Source organism: Zonotrichia leucophrys, chromosome 5 (genome assembly GCF_028769735.1).
Source record: "Zonotrichia leucophrys gambelii isolate GWCS_2022_RI chromosome 5, RI_Zleu_2.0, whole genome shotgun sequence".
In the NCBI taxonomy this organism is placed as follows: Eukaryota; Metazoa; Chordata; class Aves; order Passeriformes; family Passerellidae; genus Zonotrichia; species Zonotrichia leucophrys.
Window position 1 is genome coordinate 39,510,204 of NC_088175.1, and position 18,915 is coordinate 39,529,118.

At 47.5% G+C, this 18,915-nt stretch overlaps 1 protein-coding gene across 1 annotated transcript in view; it reads right to left on the minus strand.

Annotated features, from left to right (window-relative positions):
* The window catches only part of HRAS (HRas proto-oncogene, GTPase), a 39,732-nt gene extending 27,792 nt beyond the window's left edge, over positions 1 to 11,940 (minus strand). The window contains exon 1 of the mRNA XM_064714607.1: positions 11,606 to 11,940. The gene's annotated coding sequence lies outside the window, so the exon portion shown is untranslated. The remainder of the gene's footprint in view (positions 1 to 11,605) is intronic.
* Positions 11,941 to 18,915: the final 6,975 nt, after the last annotated feature.

The following is an 18,915-nucleotide window of genomic DNA, read 5'->3' on the forward strand; positions in this document are numbered from 1 at the left end:
GTGTGTTTCCCACGTAGGACCAGTCAGAGATTTCACCCCAACAGACTTCCCACTGCTGTACAGTTTGAAGTGACTGCAGTGCACACACCAGACAGACTTGCCAGAGCACCATTTAATGGGTGTCTGAAGTGATGGGAATTATAGCATGAGTATCAACAACAAACAAAACTGGGGTATAAAATTGACTCTTTCTTCAGGGTTATAGCACTGAATCATGCTGACAACACAGGCATGAGATGGAGGGTAAAGACTGGCATGGCACCACCCCCTACTGAGCAGGCTTGCAACCAGCTGTTGGCACAGGGACTCAGAGGCTGAGTTCAAGCTCTGTGGGCTCCTGCTGCAGACAGGTTTCTCACTCCCAAAACACCCACTATACTGCATTTCTGCCACTGGGCTAATTCTTCCCCAGCAAAAGGCATGATGGAACAAGTGCTCCAAATCAAAGGGATAACTCAGCTAGTCAAGAAATCCTCCCCAGGCTCTGAGGCTTTATTCCTTTCAATTGGCTCAACTTCATTTTTCTAGTTCTTTCAAGAACAGCTCTAGGTCTCCTTCAGCCTGCTCTCTGCAGACCATGCAGGGGTCTTTAGAGAAACCATAAAGGTTCAGGTCAAACAGGATACAATCTACAGAAACTTGCTCCATCATCCTCAAAGCCACAATATGGCATGTAGCAGTGCTTCAGTGCTAGGAAAATGACTCTTTTTCCCCTAACAGAAAGAGTTTTACCCAGCAATCCTAGAACACCCAGATGTGCAACCCGTTTTGAGGCACTGGAAGGCTCCTGCTGCTATCACCTGCTGGTTTGCAATCTGAAGTCCCCATGCCATTGTTTCAGCTCTAGATACAGAGGTCTCATGTCTTCCCCCACTCCAACACAATACCTATTTGGGCACATGCAGGAGGTCAGGAGCCCCTGAGAAGTACCTGAGTAATCCCTGACCGATGTTAGCAGCCACTTGGCCACAGTATGAAAGGATGAATAAGGACAAAAATGTTCCATTCATACCTACACTTTCTGCCTTCACTTGATTAAAATATCCCTTGGTCCAGAGCTGGGACAGCACTGGAGCTCTGTCCCAGGAGCACTTCTGAGAGGTGTTTAACTCAGCTTTCCAGTTGCTGTGTGGATGGCATCCCTCTCCTCCACTCTTGGCCAGCAAGCAATCAAACTGAAGGGTAGCTTCTTGACCAAAGGAAGATGAACATCCTTACCAGATCAAAGACAGACCACATTCAACAGTCTTGCCTCCTTTGTGTGCTACACCAGCATGCTCAGTGCAGCTAGACAAGGTGGGGGTCATCTCACCTACAGCACAGATATGTCCACAGGAGCCATCACCCAGAGTCTCTCTATCCTCAATGAGCAGAGACAGGCACAGTCTGTCTGATCTCTTTCAGGTATCCACCTGCATTACGATGAGGTGGAAGTGCTCAATTCCTCTGCTGCCTGTATAGGGGGACTGGGGCTGGGATGTTAGATGCCAACATCTGGAAAGGGGAATTGCACCCTGATGTTCCCCATCTTGCACATGACGGGGAAGCTTTTCAGAGAGAGAATCTCACCCTGCACCTAACACAAAAACACTTCAGTCCCTAAGGCCTGAGGGTTACACTACACTTCAAGTGGGAGATGAGAGGCCCAAGCCCTTAAGTGTTTACCAACAAGAAAACTTCACAACAGCTCCCCTGTAATGATGTTCCAAGTGGATCCAAATAATTTTGGGGGATGGCTGAAGAGAAGGCAGAGCTGCAGGTCTCAGCCTGCCTCAGAGTTAGCAGGTGAAGAAAGGGGAACATCCCAGGCACCAAACACTTTGTGCTGTGAGAACCCAGAGAGCCTGCAAGGCTCACTTTGTGCCCATCAAGAGATGCAGCATGACAGGCAGGGAAGGATGAACACATGCAGCAGGGCTAGGTCAAGGACAAGGACATGGGAGAGGACTGCCATTTCTTCTAGCAGAGAGACTTGGGATTTACAGGCCAGCCTTGAGGACTCTTCTCCTTTTCATGACTTCTGATATACAATCCTTTGAGGCAGGCAACAAAATAATGAGTCCAGGGGAAGGAAGTCAAAGCAGATGGTGCACACTAAATGGAGCTGTCATGCTGCTGGGCTGGCCAGGGGAGAGATGGAGGAGGTATTCTGAGATCTGTGAAGCCATCAGCCCTCGTGCTACAGTAAACAACAAAATGAAGCTCAGACAGGGATTGTAGGCAGAATAACTTCTCTGATAACATGATGCACGGGGGATAAGTTGCTACAATGGGCCCTCAAATCAAATGGGGGAAAAAAGCAAGCATGGAAGAGACTGCACAACATTCACCCACAGTGGGACTGAAGGGTTCAGAAGAAAATGAGAAGTTTAATTCAGCTCCCTGAAAGTGTGACTTACTGTTGGCAAAGCTTTTTCTTTTACCCCAGCATTCAGTTGTCACCAAGCTCACAGGCTCCTACCTCAGATTTAAACATTATCTCTTTGCATTCTAATCCCAACAGTATTTGCTCCCTATGCCCCAGGAGAGCAAGCCATGCTGAGAAAGTGTGACTGCTGATTGTCCACCTCTTTGCAGCAGCTGCCAGTCACATCCCAGTTCCACAACACAACCCATTTGATTATTGTGATCTGTTCAGGTGGTAGTGTTCTTTTTCTCCTCCTCCGGGATTTCTTCTGTAATTGCTCTAAGCTGCAAATTGAATAAACTAATTCCAGGCACAGAGACTTTGAAACAAAGGAGATGAAAACCTGAACTGACCTGAGAGATGCTGCACTGCCCCTCAGCCCAGCCACTGCAGTCAATAAGGTTCAACCACCTTCAGTTGAACCTGAACAAGACCTCGCAACCCTGTTGCAATGCAATTGCAGGGCTTGCCAAAAAAAGCATGTCCTTAGTAGCATGCTCTGAGAAAGCCCAGCCCTCTCCTAGGCACTCAGCTTCCCACCTCTTTACAAGGAGCACACTTCAGATAAGCAACTCTATGCATATTTTTTTTAAACTGTACATCTTCCACTAAAACTAAGGAAGGCTTTCCTTAGCCTTCTCAAGAGCACCCTTGTTTTCCCTTTCCAAGGCAATTGCCTTGTTTTTTTCTTTAAAACAGTAGAAATTTCAAGCCAGCTTTCACAGCTCAGTTTGCATCCAGGGACTGGTGACTACAAAATCCAACTAGCTGCCCCGGGCCTGTACAAACCCCCAGCCAGGGACCTGTACCTTATGGGCTGTAATCCTCCCCCATTTCATCTCTAAAGCTGGCTAGGAACAGAGGCTCTTCCACAGAGAATCACCACAAAAACCTCCCTTGTTGCCACAGCAAGGACTCAGCAACAACTGCCCTGTTTAGAATATTTGAACAGACTACAGCCCCATTAGAATCAAAGGAGGAAGACAAACCTAAATCCCAGGAATTACGCCTCTGCATGGGCGGTTTCATCTCAGGGGCTTCCCTTTGCTCACCTCCTATCCTGAACAGGTTTATCATCCACTCCTGAATGGCTGCTCTGAATTACCCCAGAGGTGTGCATATTTCAGCAACAAATTAAAATGTCACGATACATTTCTTTCTACACTGTTTTTTAAAACACATGAACCCTGGCTGCCAGAGATTTGTTTTGGAAAGATTAGATTAGGTGCCTCGGAAACTGCTTTGTTAAAAAAGTAAAGCGTTTTTGCTTCTTGAAGAAATCCACCTTTTTTTTTTTTACCCCCTGGGAAGTTTGTTTTATTTTTTAACCTCAAAAATTTGGTCAATTAACTACACCTTGTTTTTTAAATCTTTCCACAAAAAGTGCCTTGGTGCAGATGACCGATAGGGAGATTGCTCATTTTGCAATCATCTGCCACCAACACAAATTAAGATCCTAAAGCCCTCTGATTTTTAAAACAATCCCCATCCAGGAGCCTCCAGGAGCATTTCTATTCAATTGACCAAATCTTCTTACTGTTTTACCAGGAGATATCTATCCATTTCTTTGGCCACAAGCCCCACTTTCAGCCTGGAAGACTGACATGCAAAGGACTGCCATCCCAGCCCCCCACTCACATCACTTCTAAGACTAGACACCTAAAATATTACAATAACAGTCAAGACAGCCTTGGTTGAAACGATAAAAGGAAATAAGCCCCCACCTACTCAGGGTTCATTGTGATAAGAAAACACTTTTCTCATCAGAAAATCAGCTTAGCAACATGTCAATAGCTGGATGCTGAATCTTTTGACACTCACCAGTTACCAAAGGAAATGGGAAGCTGACCTTGCAGTCAAAGTGCCAGACTAGGACAACAATTTCTGTTCTCAGCTCTGCTCTGAGCTCCTCCTGTTAATGTGAATCTTCATTCCCCAGTTCCCAGCTGTAAAACAAGGGGTTGTAATAATGTGTCTCCTCTCCCTGCCCAGTGGGTGCCCCAGCTGTAGGCACTGGTAGATGCTTGGCAATTTTTCATTTTCTAGCAGAGACAAGGGGCAGCCAAGCCTGGGCACTTCATAGATTGGAAAAGGGTGGCTGCTTGAGATGTACTCCAGAGAGGAACAGCAGAGGTCTAAACTGGTGTCAGCTGAACACAGACTAACTAATGTGTTCATCCTAGATGGAATGTGAAGCAGAGGACATCTTGTCCAGCCCCTGATAATCAGGCGCAGTAATTGTGGGGTCAGATGATTACAATTTGCTCATGAATCAGAGACTTCCACCCTCATCCATCTACCTCTCTGCTCTGCCACAGACCTGGTGAGACCCTGCACATGTCCCTATGCCTATGAGCCACATCAGTACACAGCCTCATTTCCGTGGAAAAGCAGGGGCTGAAGCACTTTTCCAGGTCTAGATCTCACTCTCTCACACCTCTGTTTTCTACCTCCACCATGGTCATGGTAGAAATTTCTTTCCAGTGGATATGTTTTGAGAATCAGTACCTTGATATTTGAAAATGACAGGGACCACCAGAATAGCTGCAGAGCCATCAGCTGCAACTGAGTAGCGCAGAATGGAGGAGATGCAGCTGTACTCTTAAGAGGAGAGAGAGCAGATCTGACTCTCAGACTTCAGTACAGCCACCACACACCCCAGGAGAACGATGAGGCAGAAAGTGAGGCAGGGATTTGTGTGCACCTCCTCATCCATCAGCAGCTACGCTGACTGCCAGATGGGAGGGGACACCACCAACCAGCACAGCCATGTCCTCCCCCTGCCTAGCCCCAGCACTGATCCTCACCCTGCCTCCCACATCAGTGGAGCAAGAAGCTGGCACATGCTCGTCAAAGCAGGTCAGGGAGCAGACCACTCGCCCAAGGCTGCCTCTGTGTAAAGTGGGACAAGCCCTCCAGAAAAAACTGACTGGCCTCTTACAATATCATGCAAATCAGGAAAAGGCCGGGAGATACAAGACTGGGAGAAACCTTGCATGACCAATGTTATATTGTAAGGTTATGTATTCATCCTCTGCACACAAGGGCTGTGCATGCACACACCAGGCAGGAGGTACCTCCTGCTTTCACCAGCGTTTACTAGGTTTGCATTCTACAAAGCAGAGTTGTGCTGTTCACAGCAGGAGTCCAGCAGAGTGGGACCAAAAAAGAACCATTGCATCTACAGACAGAGATCCAAGGGGAGACAATGAAAAAAAAATAATAACAGAATTAGCATACACACATGCCAGGATCAGTCCCAAACAAGAAACAGTCATGTTTTATTTACTTAACATAATCAATTACTGTTTTATCTATTTATCATATCAACTAAAGCCTGGTTTCTCAAGCCCAGCCTTTTCCTGGAGAAGGAATTCCAGTCCCTCACATATCATTAAGCCCCTGACATCCAATGCAAAGCCATCAGCAGGGAAGGAGCATGGCTGCTACAATCACTACAGAAACAGAGGACCTAGTGCCACACCAAGAATACTGCTCTGGCTCCTGAAGTGGCTATCTGGGGTGGGATGGAATCCATCATTTGAAGGCTCCAAATTTATACATTCAAGCTTATTCTATACACATGGTTTGAAGCAGGCTGAATAGAGCTGGATGTAAGCCACAGAATCGCTGAAGACAGCACAGAGAGTCAGAGCGCTCAACGTGATCCTGGAGCAGGCCGACACGGTGGCTGCCTGTTACCCCAAAAATCTGCTGATGAACAAAGCTCACTTCTCAGCAAGTATCTAAACAAGATCCCAGCTTGCCTCAGGCACAAGCACTTGCTGGCCACTCTTTGGAGATTTTTCACTGCTTTGCCTTTCTCAGGGTTGGCCCCATGCACTTTCACTTCCAGCCAGCCATGGTTCAGCCCTGACCAGCAGGAGAGGCAGTGCACAGTCTGCAAAGCAGACTCCACAATGCTTTTTCCACTGATCTCCTCCCTGCTTCTCTCTGCAGAGCCTCACCCAGGGAGAACAGGGCAGCCTGGAGCAGCCCCCGCTGTGCACACCTGCATCCCTCATTTCACTCCTACTCCTTGGCTTTTTAGATCTTGCTCCTCTTCTCCCAGTAAGAGCGTGACATCCTCTTCATTTCACAGGCCACAGCTTCTCCTTCACGTCTGCTGTTCTCTCAAGGATGCTAAACAGCAGAAGACATACAGGCATCTTCCCAGAGACATTGCAGCAATATCTCTTTTTTGTATTCGTCAAGTTATTGCTCCCACACACACACATTTAAACTCAGCTCCACCAGCTCTTGAATTTAACTTGCATATGAGCAGTCTGATCTATAATGGATTTAGCTAAGCAAAAGGAAAAATCCTCTTCAAGTTTGGTCCACAGCACAGCACTATACAAGCACCTGGGCTGCCAGTGCCTCTGCATTATCAGAGCGCCTCACCCAGGGCATCCTACCCCTTCAGCAGATAGGCTGGGTATTTGCTGGTTATCTGCTAGGTCAGTATCCCTCCTAAAGAAAAGTTCAGTGAAATAAGCAACCAGCTTAGCCAAGGCCAGATGGGGAGTCAGGACTCTCCAGTTCACAACCCTCTGGCTTTAACCACAAAGTCATCTTCCAGCAGAGATTAGCTGTTCCAAGAGCCCACATTGCTGTCAGATGGGCACCACAGGCAAGTCATGCATTAAGACAGTAAGCATGGAAAGACTATTCTCTCTGTAGGCATTCAGGTCAGTTAGCACCACACAGAGGAAGCTATAAAACCATACCCCACTGGTGAGAAATTGATAACGGGGTTTTGGTTTTACTGAGCTGGTCATTAAACAGTGCTGGTCCCACATTACAGAGAAATAGCTAGAAACACACAGAATAAACCAGATCATCCTGAAGTATTTACCTCTGGATATCTGTAATTATAAACCAAACATCACCAGCTTCTCTCTCTCCCTGCAGTAAATAATTAACTGCAAAAGAATATTCCTCTTGGCGCCATCCTCCCCAATCAATTCTGCTTTGCAACAATGTGCTGCCTGGATTGCTCTCTGTGTCAGTGCACCCGAGCGTTCCCCAAACCCCCTCAGAAGACAGAGAAGAGGTGAACTGTTCACCTTGGTACAGCACAGACCTTTCCTTCAGGGTACAAGGGGCCATCGTGGCATAACTCCCAGTACTTCAAGCAGTCAGCTATGACATACACAGCTTAGCTCATGCACTGCTGCAACATCACTGCAACCATCAGCAGAGGCGAATCACGCACTCTGAGCACTCCCATCACACCCCTCTGGACTGCCTGAGCTTTATTGCCAAGGCAGAGCAAATTTCCTCTCCTGCAAGACAAGGTTTTCTATTCCTTTCATTGTTTTTGAATCATCCTCCCCATCCCTAGATATCATCCAGGGGTAAAAAAAAAACCCAAACAACCAAACAAAGTCTTCTTTATAATAGAAATGTCATTTCTTAAGAGACTTTCCTTTTTGTATACTAGATCAAAGTTGAATATTGTGACTGCTCAGTCATGCACTATAACCTGCATAATGACCTGTTTACCTCTTGCCACCTACCCTCATCAACCTGAATTTCATACAGACTCTGCAAGTAATAGGTAAACCAGAAAAGGTCCAAGCACCCGTTCCTTTTGCCCTGCTGAAAGGCACCTCCTGCCTGTAAACCCAGTGGGGAGGAAGGATGATGCCAGGAGGAAAGGCAAACTGCCTGGCAGGAAGGCTGGGTTTGGTCAGACGGCAGATGGAAGCAGGTTGCATACAGATACACAACCAGGGAACAACACAAGGGCTGCCATTTGATCCTGGTTGCTTTCTTAAGATACAAAGTCAAATTCACTTCTGAAAGAGGCATAAGGAGAACACAAGCAAAAATGACAGCTGGAGAAAACCTCCAGAACTGCAGGAACACCCTTCCTGCAACAGCCAGAAAACGTGGGGAGAGGCAGAGAAGCATTTCCACCATGCAAACATCTTCATACTCAGACACAGTCTGGGTTCAGTTTTACATTTTTATGGGTTCAAAGACATACCAGATTTAGATGAGCTGACTGTGAAGTGCTCCATAAAAAACTCCACCAGGAAGGTAGAGAAAAAGAAGAAAAAAGGCTAATTTAGACTCAAAAAGCATGGAAAGAGAGCTTCAAGAAAGAGACAGAAGAAACAATGGAAGGAAAACCATGACACAAAAGAGATAAATGAAACAGATACCAGGGACAGTTCAGGAAAAGATCAACCATGCAAAAATGGAATGAAAACTGGAAGATAGGAGAACAAGGAACATGCCATGACAGATCAGCTGAACAGCAGTTGACAAATAGATCATTAATTTCATCTCATCTGTATTTGTCAAATAATTTGTTTGATTAAGACTATTTTGTGGTCTTCAGCCAGATATAGAGCTGATCAAATATCATGTCAATAATGTTATTAGATTAATACAAGTAAAATTCAAATACATTCAACATTTTTATCTGCTGCTCAATAAGTTCTGGTTCTAAGTTTACAGTTCAAAAATGTTGAAATAGAAAGCTGGGGATAAATTACAATTAAAGATTACTTGAAGCACAACAATTTGGCTTTTCCTAGACTGACAAAAATACAGTATACTGTATAACTCATCTTGAGAGACAGAAGAGAATCACCACCCTCGCACAAGGAATCCTTCTCTATAGGCAGTACTTTTTGTCTTGACTTTATTTTGTTGAATGTTTTCCCCAGCTTTTCTACTCCATAAAGGTTTTTCACCTCAAGAAAATCTGGTGAGCTCCAAGAGCAGCCTCATAGAAAGGTAAATTTGGGGTGCACTGGTAGCAGGAGGGAAGGCAGTGGGAGCCATATCCAGCCTGGAAGTAAATGCTTATGTTTGAGCTGAGCTTTTCTCCTCTTAAACGGAAGTCAGGTAAAAGATGAACAAGGATGTCTCAGGATCTGTACTCTCACAGGGAAAAGTCTCCCACATTATCAGCAGCCTTTTCCAAACCTCCCTGGGAGAACCAGGGGGGGAAAAAAGGTCACTTGGCATTTTTTCAGCCTGTTTTTATCTCCCTCCCCCAAGACAATAGCAAGGTCCCCTTCAGACTCGTCAGACCATGGGGTGAAAGCCATCAAAGGCAGGGCATCTCCACACACGTGGTGGCAGGGCTGCCAGGGAGCCCTGGGGAGCAGAACCAGGCTCAGGAGGAAACCGTGGCCATGGCTTTCTAGGCTGACATCAGAGGAACACGAGGCTACTCCCACTGCTGCTCTACCTTCACCACTGAATCAAACTCACCACAGGAGAGAACCACAACAAGGGCAACTCCCTGGGGCCGGAAAAGTGTCCCTCAGGTCATAAGTCCTGTTTAAATATCTCAGCAATATCCCAAACTGAGATAATTATTGCTAATTACAAGATCATTTTAATGTAAACATGAAGGGTATTACCACGCACACTTCATCTCTTTTTAATTAAAAGAAGTAAGAGGTTCGCTGAGATAAAAAAAAAGACATGCTGACAGCTCCCACCCAAAAGCAGACTTTTCTGCAGTGATAACACCCATCAGCTTCCAGACCCACCGAGAAGACTGAACAGGGAAATCAATCAACATCAGCCTCCCCAGTGCTGAAATGAAGCAGTTGGCACATTATTAATCACACAGGAAAGACATTTTATGAGGAGAAGGAAAGGACCAGACACACAGAGGGGTGATACACATGGATTCAGACATGGCTGTCTTAAAAACACTTGCGGAAATCACACAAATCACCAGCTGTAGAATTAAAATACTTCAGAGCCGTGAAGGATGAACATACCAGCAATTCTGACTACAGCAACTCTTTAGCTGAGCACACACCAAACCTCATGTGTTTACCTCCATTCAAAACCAGTTCCTGCTCCAAGCTGCACATCCTACCCATGCCAACCAGACTGAAGTACACCTTGACACAGCCTCACCAGGAGTTCGTACCCCTTCTGCATTTCAAAGACCTACCCAGGAGCAACTTGCATATCACAGGCTACAACAGATATGACCATCCAACTTAGGACACTGGAATATCAATGGCTTGACTTGCCATGCAATGGCTTAACAAGCCATTCCTGCTGCACAGTCCTGTTTCCAGCTGTCCTAAGCATTTCTCCAGCAGCTCCAGAGTTCACCAGTCCACTCTGACTTCTCATCATCTCTTTTGTCTCCAGGCTCTCTCCACTGCTTGAGGTAATTTTTAAACACATTCCCACTCAGGACCTGTATGGGCCAAGCGAGCTATCAGAAGCACCTTCACGTAGGGTGAAGATGCTGCAGCCGCGGACTCCGCGACACCCTTTGCAGGGCAGCAGGGCGCAGGAAGCCTCGGCACGCCGCAGAGCCCCGGCGGCGAGCGTCCCTAGGAGGGAGGGAGGGAGGGAGAGGAGGGAGGTGTCACCAGCTCCGCAGAGCCGCATGCTCGCAGAACGGGGGACCTCGCTCCCTTGCTCGCAGCTGCACACAAATACCTGCGCCTCCGCCACCTGCCTGCCCCCTCCGCGCCTCGCCCCGGGCCTGGCACCGCCATGGAGCTGGCCTCGCCCGGGGGGTGTCAGAGCCCAGCAGGCACCTGCTTTGGCAAAGAGTGGGGAGTCCGGGACTCCCCCTTTAAAGCATCACAGGAGCAGTGTGAGGGATGCAAGGGGATGAGGGAACACGGGTGCAGTAGGCTGCAAACTGGGGGCGCGAATAAGAGGAGGGGAACACGGCTGCAGCTAAGGGACACGGAAGGGAGCGGGACGGCAAGGGAGGGAAGGAAAAAGGGCTGCAGCTTGGGAGGAGAAGAGGAGGAGTGCACAGTGGGTGCAGAAGGAGGGCAGGGGCTGGAGGGCAGAGAGCAGGGAGGGCAAAGGGGGTACAGAAGCTGCCGCTCGGTGGTACCCCACCACCTTCCCACCCCGGCGGCCTGCCGGGGCTCGGGTCGGCAGGCAGCGCCCAGGCAGCAGAGTCATGGCGCGGCCAGGCGAGCAGGTGGGTGGCCGCCACCGCCCCCAGCACCCCGGGCTCTTTTCACCGCCACCCCGGGCACGGCGGGGACAGCCCGAGCACGGTGGGAGTACGAACTTGGCGGCGGTGGCGGGGGGGGGGGGGGGGCAGGAACAGCCCCTCTAACAGGTGGCGGCGGCGCTGCCGACCCGTCCCCGCCGAGCCGGTGGGCGCTGCCCCTGCGCGACGGCGCGTCCCACCCACCGCGACCCAGCGCCAGCCCGCTCCCGGCGGTCACTCACCGGCTCGCCCACCCCGCCGGGCGGGATGCGCGTCCTGGAGAGCGGAGCGCGGAAGTTTAAAGCCGGGTAACAGTATTCGCTTTTGCCCTTCCAATGCAGGAAAACCCAAACTAGACGAGGCGCCCCCCCAGGCGGGCGAAACCCCGCTCCGCTCCTCCCCGCCGGGGGCTTCAGCCGCGCGTCGGCCCGGCGGCGAGGGGAAGTTTCCACCGCGGTGGTGGAGGCGCCCCCGGCGTGCCGCGCCCGCCCCGCATTGGCACGGGGCGCCGGGGCGCTGTGCCGCCGCCGCGCCCGGACAATGTGCGTGCGGGGAGAGCGGGAGCGGAGCGGGAGCGCGCCCCGCCGGCGGCCGCGGCACACGCCCAGCCCGCGCCCCGCCCTCCCGCCGCTCGGCGCCCGCCCGCCGCCCCTGATTGGCGGCCCCCGCCGCCTCCGCCCTCCGGGTGGGCCGCGCCGCCTGTCAGTCACCGCCGCCGCCCGCCCGCCGCGGCCCGGCCGCGGGGCGGTCCCTGGGGCGGCGGCGGCTGCGGGGGGGGGCCGGGCGCTGCCTCGCCCCGGCGGGTGACCCCTGCTGCCTCCGCGCCCCGGGAGCCGCCGGGATCGCGTCCTTTCCCCGCCGGGACTCGTCTGCGCTACCCGGCCCGCGGCAGCCCTTCCGCAGGAGCGCCCCGCACCCGAGGGGAGGGGAAGGCCTGGCGGCCGCCGCTCCCGCAGCCCGCCCTTCCCCGCGGGACTGCCCGGGGCTGCGCTGCCTTTGTCGGCGCCCCACGGAGGCGTTCTGGGGAGGAGGACCGGAGCCCCCTGAAATGTAGCGTTGGTTGTCGGTCACGGTCCTGCCTGATAACGCGATGCGCTAAACTCGGCTCACAGGGTGCATTTATCTGGCGCCTGGAAATGCCTAGAAAAATAGATGACTCCAAATTATTCAAGTGCAATTAAGGCCACAAAGGAAAGACACCTGAATTGGCTCTGTGTAAGGCAGATGGGGTTCACTTAGGCTTAGCGGCAGAGATATGCACGGTCTGAGCAGAATTACTGCAATTTCAGATGAAGGTCCAAGCGTGTCGAAAGGCTCTCGTCTGATCCTATTTGGGTGCCACAAGGAGCACCGCTGAAGCAGAGCTAGTAAATATTGATGGACTCAAGCTTCATGTCCTGAAATCGGGTCTGTCAATGCAGGGCTTCCCATTCTGTCACAGTACACCCGACATTTTCTACTCTGGACACTGTTTTTTCTACTCTGGGCACTGTGATTCCCCTATTACTATTTGTAAACTGGATAGAGTGGATTGCATAGTCACTGTATTTTCCAGCGGCTTGCAGAAGCAATCAAGCTTTGATGCAGAATACAATGCTAAATAAAGTGCACACTCCTGGTACTGGAAAAGCACTGTTCTCTCTGACATATGTTTCAAGCACACTTTCACAATTTATTGTTTCCATTAGAAAAGTATCTAGTAATCTGAAAATCGATCTAAAAACCATTGTTCTAGATACTATGCTTGACACATAATAAAAAGAAAGCTCATGCCCTGCAGAGCTTGTATCAAGAGCAGATTAAACACGTTCTAAGGATACCCATAGAGAGAGTTGTGCAGGTTTTCTCAGGTCTCACAAACGTGTTGCACCAGCACAAACAAACCTGCCGGAGCACTTTTCCAAAAACCAGCACGCAAATAGACAGGTCCAAACAAAAAGGCTGAAGCTTTTAACCTACCTTGAAACTCTTCCCTTGCTTCTAACAAACCCTCCTGACTCTGAGCGAGCTCTGGGTTGTGCGGGGAGGCGAGGGCCGCAGCCGAGGGAGAGGCAGCATCGCTGCCGAGCGAGCCGAGGGCAGAGCGGCGCGCACACACACACTCACACTCACACTCACACTCACACACAAAGGTGAGGGGCTGCTCCGCAGGCCGCCACACGCACGCACCGTGCGCCGCCTCTCCGGGCTACCTGTCTCGTCTTGTTGTAGCCGTGTCTAACGAGCAGCCAGGGTACTGGAGCATGCAGGAGCCTCGCTTTTTGAAGCACCCTGAAAACAGGCTTCTCTTTTTTGGTACCTAGGTGGCCCAGAAGAACTTGTCAGGAAGCAAGCGCCAAACTGGTAGTAAAAAGGCACAGCTATGGGGGAACCTCAGTTTCATGCTTCCTGGGCTTCTCAGTGACCTACAAGAACCAAGAACCACCAGAGGAGGAGACTGAAACTGCCTCTCTCTTGCTCATTCTTCAGTGCCAGATCACATCAGGCTGTAAGATACCTGAGGACTATTTGTTTGCAGACTGCTGGAAGACAGAGACGGAATCACCTATTGGTGAGTCACAACCCCACAATGGCTGAGGGGTGATGGCACAGACTTGCAAAGACACAGAGAGTGATAATAGCTTAAAAGTGTCTTCTTACCCCTTCTACTTTTTGATAAAAAAGCAAAATACTGGGACTAGATCCTCAGTTGTGGCAAAGTAACTCCATGCTTTTATCAGAGCACAGATTTACACTTTCTGAGGTCATAGCCCATTCTATTTGTAAAAAATTGTTGTTCCTGAGCAGATTATTCCTTCCTTTCTCCAAATTTGAGTTTAATTCTTGGAAAATGTCTGGCTTGCAGTGCTCTAACTGTTGTGAGCCTTGCATGACAGGAAAGGAAGGCTAACCAAGTACTGGGTCCACTGGCATGCAGGGCAATGAAAAGGAAAGTGAGAGTATCTTAGGTCCTTACTGCCACAGTAAAACTCAAAAACAAAATGCGCAGTGGAGTTGAAATACCTTCAATTCCCATACCTTCAATTTTTCATGATTGTTTTCACCAAAATGTACACAGCTTGCAGCTGGAAGGCCATAACTCATCGACATGCTTATCCTGTCATGACTTTTTGTACCAACACACTAAATTCAGTCTGTGAAGGTACATTACTGATTTTTGTAGGTACTGTGACCCAAAATTAACTCCTTGATATTTTCACCCTCGCTTTCACTTCTGTGAGAGAGGAATTGTAGACAAGACATGAACTTAGCTGTCCACTGTGTGACATGCAGACATGCCAAGAGCTTAGTGAGTAACTGAACTTCCTCATCAGCTACAGATCAAAGCTACATTTTTAAAATTGGAGTTTTTTTGGAGTGGTTTTTTACTAGAAACACCTAAGTTGAATTATTCTTTCTTTCTCCCTAGTAAAAAACTCAAAAGAACATGAAAAAGTCTTCTTGTGATCATCAAAATCATCAGCAGGTAGGTAACAGTAGGTAACAGTAATTTTGTAGCTTCACAAGGATACATACTTAAATACATCCAGATACCCACTATATATTTTTTATATACTGGAAGGTTTATTAGTTCTCAGTAGACAGAGGGAGTAGATTAGTGGTGTCAATTGCTATTGTTGTTTTGGGTCTCCTGTTGTCACTATATCTACAAGTTCACCTGATTTTAATCATGCAGTTTGCTTTCTGGTTCTTTCCATGGCATTTGAGCTCACCCTAATCTGTTTTTCTGAATGCATGCTTTTTCTGTGTGACTGAAACTTTACTGGAAAGTGTTTGCAAGGAAGGCTCTGTCATTGTGCTCCCTCTGACAATGTCTCTGACAGCATACTGAGAAAAGCAGAGATCTCTGTGAGTTTTGCTTCCCCATTGCACAATATTCTTCATGATTTTTTAATTTAATCCTCCTGAAGATACACTAGACTCAAGAAACATGCAAGTCCTTTTCTCATACTGGGATGTTTTCTTGCCCATCTCTCCCTGAGCTTAGAGAGTGAGTAGGGTCATGGCAGAAAGCAAAATTATAAGTAATCAACTTTTAAAAATTTCTATCTTTCTAGGGAATGCAAATTGTTTCTTTGTAGTATCTGACAGAGTAACACAAGTAACTTATCATGGCAACCAGCATTTGGAACAGAAAAAATTATATCATTACAAGGTGCTTTGTTACTATAACAGGGAAAGAAGCTGAGACCTTATCAGTTTAGTTCACTTGTGTGTCATGCATCATCTAGGTAGCAGAACCTGTCAGTAGAAGTTTGTGTTCGATTCGGTGCAAGTCATCTGCCTTGTGAGCCTATCTGATAAATGCAGTCAGAAGGAAAGAAGGAAGTGTTCAGAAGAATTGAAACAAGGCTGGATTCTCAGAAACACAAAGACAAATCCATTTCCTCCAAGCTGATGCAACTCTGAAGATGCCAGTAAGGGATGAACCAATTCTGAAATTAATTTGGCTTGCATTCTCTGACAGTCTCCATTATTTTATTGTCCTTCTTTATTCTTTTTTAAGTGAAGTAAGTCAAACTCATTCTCTTTACAGGGATGCTTCTGGGAAGGACAGACTCATTTCCACTCAGCTTGCTTGTGTTAGTAAGTGAATGTAGAAATGGCAAAGGGTATCAGCTGAGGGCAGAGAGGGGAAACTGTCACAGTTACCACTTTGAGAGGAAATAAAAGCTGAGTTTATTAGCTCAGAGGAGGACAGTTTTGAAAACTGTTGTTTGTGCACAGAGGCCAACAGAACTATCCTGTGCTGAGGATAGGCTCATTTATAGACCTGAAGTGGATCTAGGGTATGCTTTACTCTGGAGCTGGAAAGGATATCTTCTGTGTGACAGATTTGATAAGTGAAGGAAAAGCTGAAAGTTTCTTAATCCCTTGACTACTGATTTGAGCCACAAGTAACATAGCTCAAACTGTGTGATGGACTGAAGTGTATGCTTCCACTTCTATTTTAAAACCACTCTCTCCCAGTTAAAATTTATGCTGTTCATTCACTAGTGCTAATGCTTGAGAAACAGTGACCGGCTTTCTGAGCTGCCTGGGGCCTAGCTGAATGCACAGGTAAAATTCTTGTGACTCATGGACAATTCTCTTCTAGCTTCCTGGTGAGGTTGTAGAGAAAATGCTGCTAGATAACAAACCCTGACAATAGCATGACTTGGAAAGAAGCCTTTGAAAATAAACTCTTAAAGTATCAGATGAATCTATGTGAGATGCAAAGCTAGAGTTCACTCTTGACACTGAATTCTTGTACTGTGAGTGACTGACTATAAAAAGACTTGGGAAAAATCTGAGTCTCCTGCAACACAAAGAAACCTTGAGATAAATGAAAGTCATCTCAAAGGAACCAAGCTAAAACTGTTCAACACTATAATTTAACACAGTTTCCTAGAGACTGGGAAAAGTCAGTGGGCTTATCCTTACTGCAGGTTGTACCAAGAGACATCACAAGTGTTAAATGCCACAAGTGTGTACTGTCATCTCAAGGGCCTGGGAATCTTGGAGATACTTAAGATTTGGAAGCAGCAGTCCAACTGCAAAGGGTTTTTAAGACTGACACTGAACTGGAAAGATCTCCTGGAATAATCAATTAACAAAAGAAAACACTGAATTAGTTAATCAGTCCTCAATAAATCAACAAAATCTTCCTCTATATAATCTCCAAAGGCACGGCATTGCTTCAGATGACTCAAGCAGTGAATGGGACCACTTTGGTTTTAATCCATAAAATAATGGCATAAATATTGGATTAAATTCTACTTAATAATTGTGCTCAGGTTTCTTTCAACCAAATAATTTGAAATGCTGCAGAAGGTTTTTGTTGAGCAAAGTCATCACTTCTGGAGTGTTATCTGATCCAGGACAAGATCTTTCTTATGATGGATTTCCTTTTTGAAGTAAACAAGGCAGCATCTTGCCAAGTGCCTGGCTCAAGCCCCACCAAAACTAGAGAGAGAAAAGATTTCTGTTGACTGAAATAAATTTTGCTAACAGTTGGATTTGGTGAATTTTGAACTGAGAATAGAAACTTGCAGAGATGATGCTCTGGAATCGCAGAAATGAAAGACTTTGTAATCAGAGCTTGGAAGTGGAAGGAGATTCATGTTCCATAGTTTAAAAATACAGACAGCTGCTGATTCCTTTTTTTGCTATTAAAAACCCCACAACCCAAACACACACACACACAAGACATAATTCAGAGACTGGTCATTTCCCAGTCAGACTCCTTCTAGAGACACTGTGGGAATGAAAGGCTATCATATCTCCCTAGATGTGGTATGCAATACTTGGTAACATGAGCCCCTCCCCTGAGTGGATAATGGGATGGTTGGGCTTCAGATTTTGCTGTGTGGGGTGAGCAGGGGGAGAGATGAGATAAGGGTTTGATCTCTGGGTATTTACAAGCAGAGTGGCTTTCTACAGGTGCCTGACAATTTCAGTCTGATCTGAAGCACACTGCCCTCTGCAGTGTCCCGATTGTTCCTGGGGTGTTTGCTTAAGCCCCCAGCAAATGTCCTTTTTGGCTATTTGTGCTTTTTCCAGGGAGTTGTAGCTGATCATGTTCCGAATCTGGAGCCTGAGACACTTAGAAACGACACTGATTCTTTCAAGAAATGCCCAAACTCATCAAAAGTTGCCAGGGTTGGTGAGGTCCTGTGTCTCCTTCCACTCTCTGCTGTGCCTGCCAGCGTAGATCAGCAAGGGTCAGCTACAGTAGGAGGCCTGGTAATGCAGAAATCTGCAAGTTGGGAGCAACACTGATTTTCCTGGCAGTGGCTTGCTGGCATATGTACAGGAGCTTTTGTTAGCTGTCAGCCTGAATGGAATGTCAATCATTCCCTTGGAGCCTGATCTTCAGATCACTGCACTTTTGGGCTTTTGCCTTCGTCTTCATAGAGCAGTAACTCAGGTCTGTGGAAGCTGGAAGCCTTATTTTTTGTTAAGAAGCCCTTGTGATATTTAGTCCCCATGTGGTTTTCTTTTTCAAACTCTACAGAAAAGTTTGAACCCTTTGCAACTGATATGCTACCAGTTTTTTTTATGGGACAGTTTGGATCACTTACCATGCTCTGGGTCATCTGTTACTTTTGCTGGCAGGAGCCAGATTTCCAGAGTGGAAGTGGGATGAGTTGCTAAGGAATGTGTTGTGCTCTGTATCATTTCTGCATTCACTGATGTGCAACAGATTTATCTGTGTAGTTCAAGGCCTCTCTGTACCAGATGAGTTTGTATTGAAATCTCAGACCGTCCCACATGTTCTCCTGGAGAAGACACAAAGATTATTGGTATTCTTTTTAAAATACTCTTCTTCTTCATCAGCTAATGCTGATTTTCTTGCCCTCAGCATCAAAGAACAATTGCTAACTACATCTCTTTCTTGCAGAAATTTCAAAGCAGTGTTGCACAGCATGATTCAGCCATGCACACATGGTAGAACTAGACAGAATTAAAGACATTTGTGTTTATCCAGTTAAACTACTGGTTCCTTTTCCTTTGACTGTTTTTAATATACTGGCCACACATTGTCTCTAACCCTACCATGCAGCCCTCC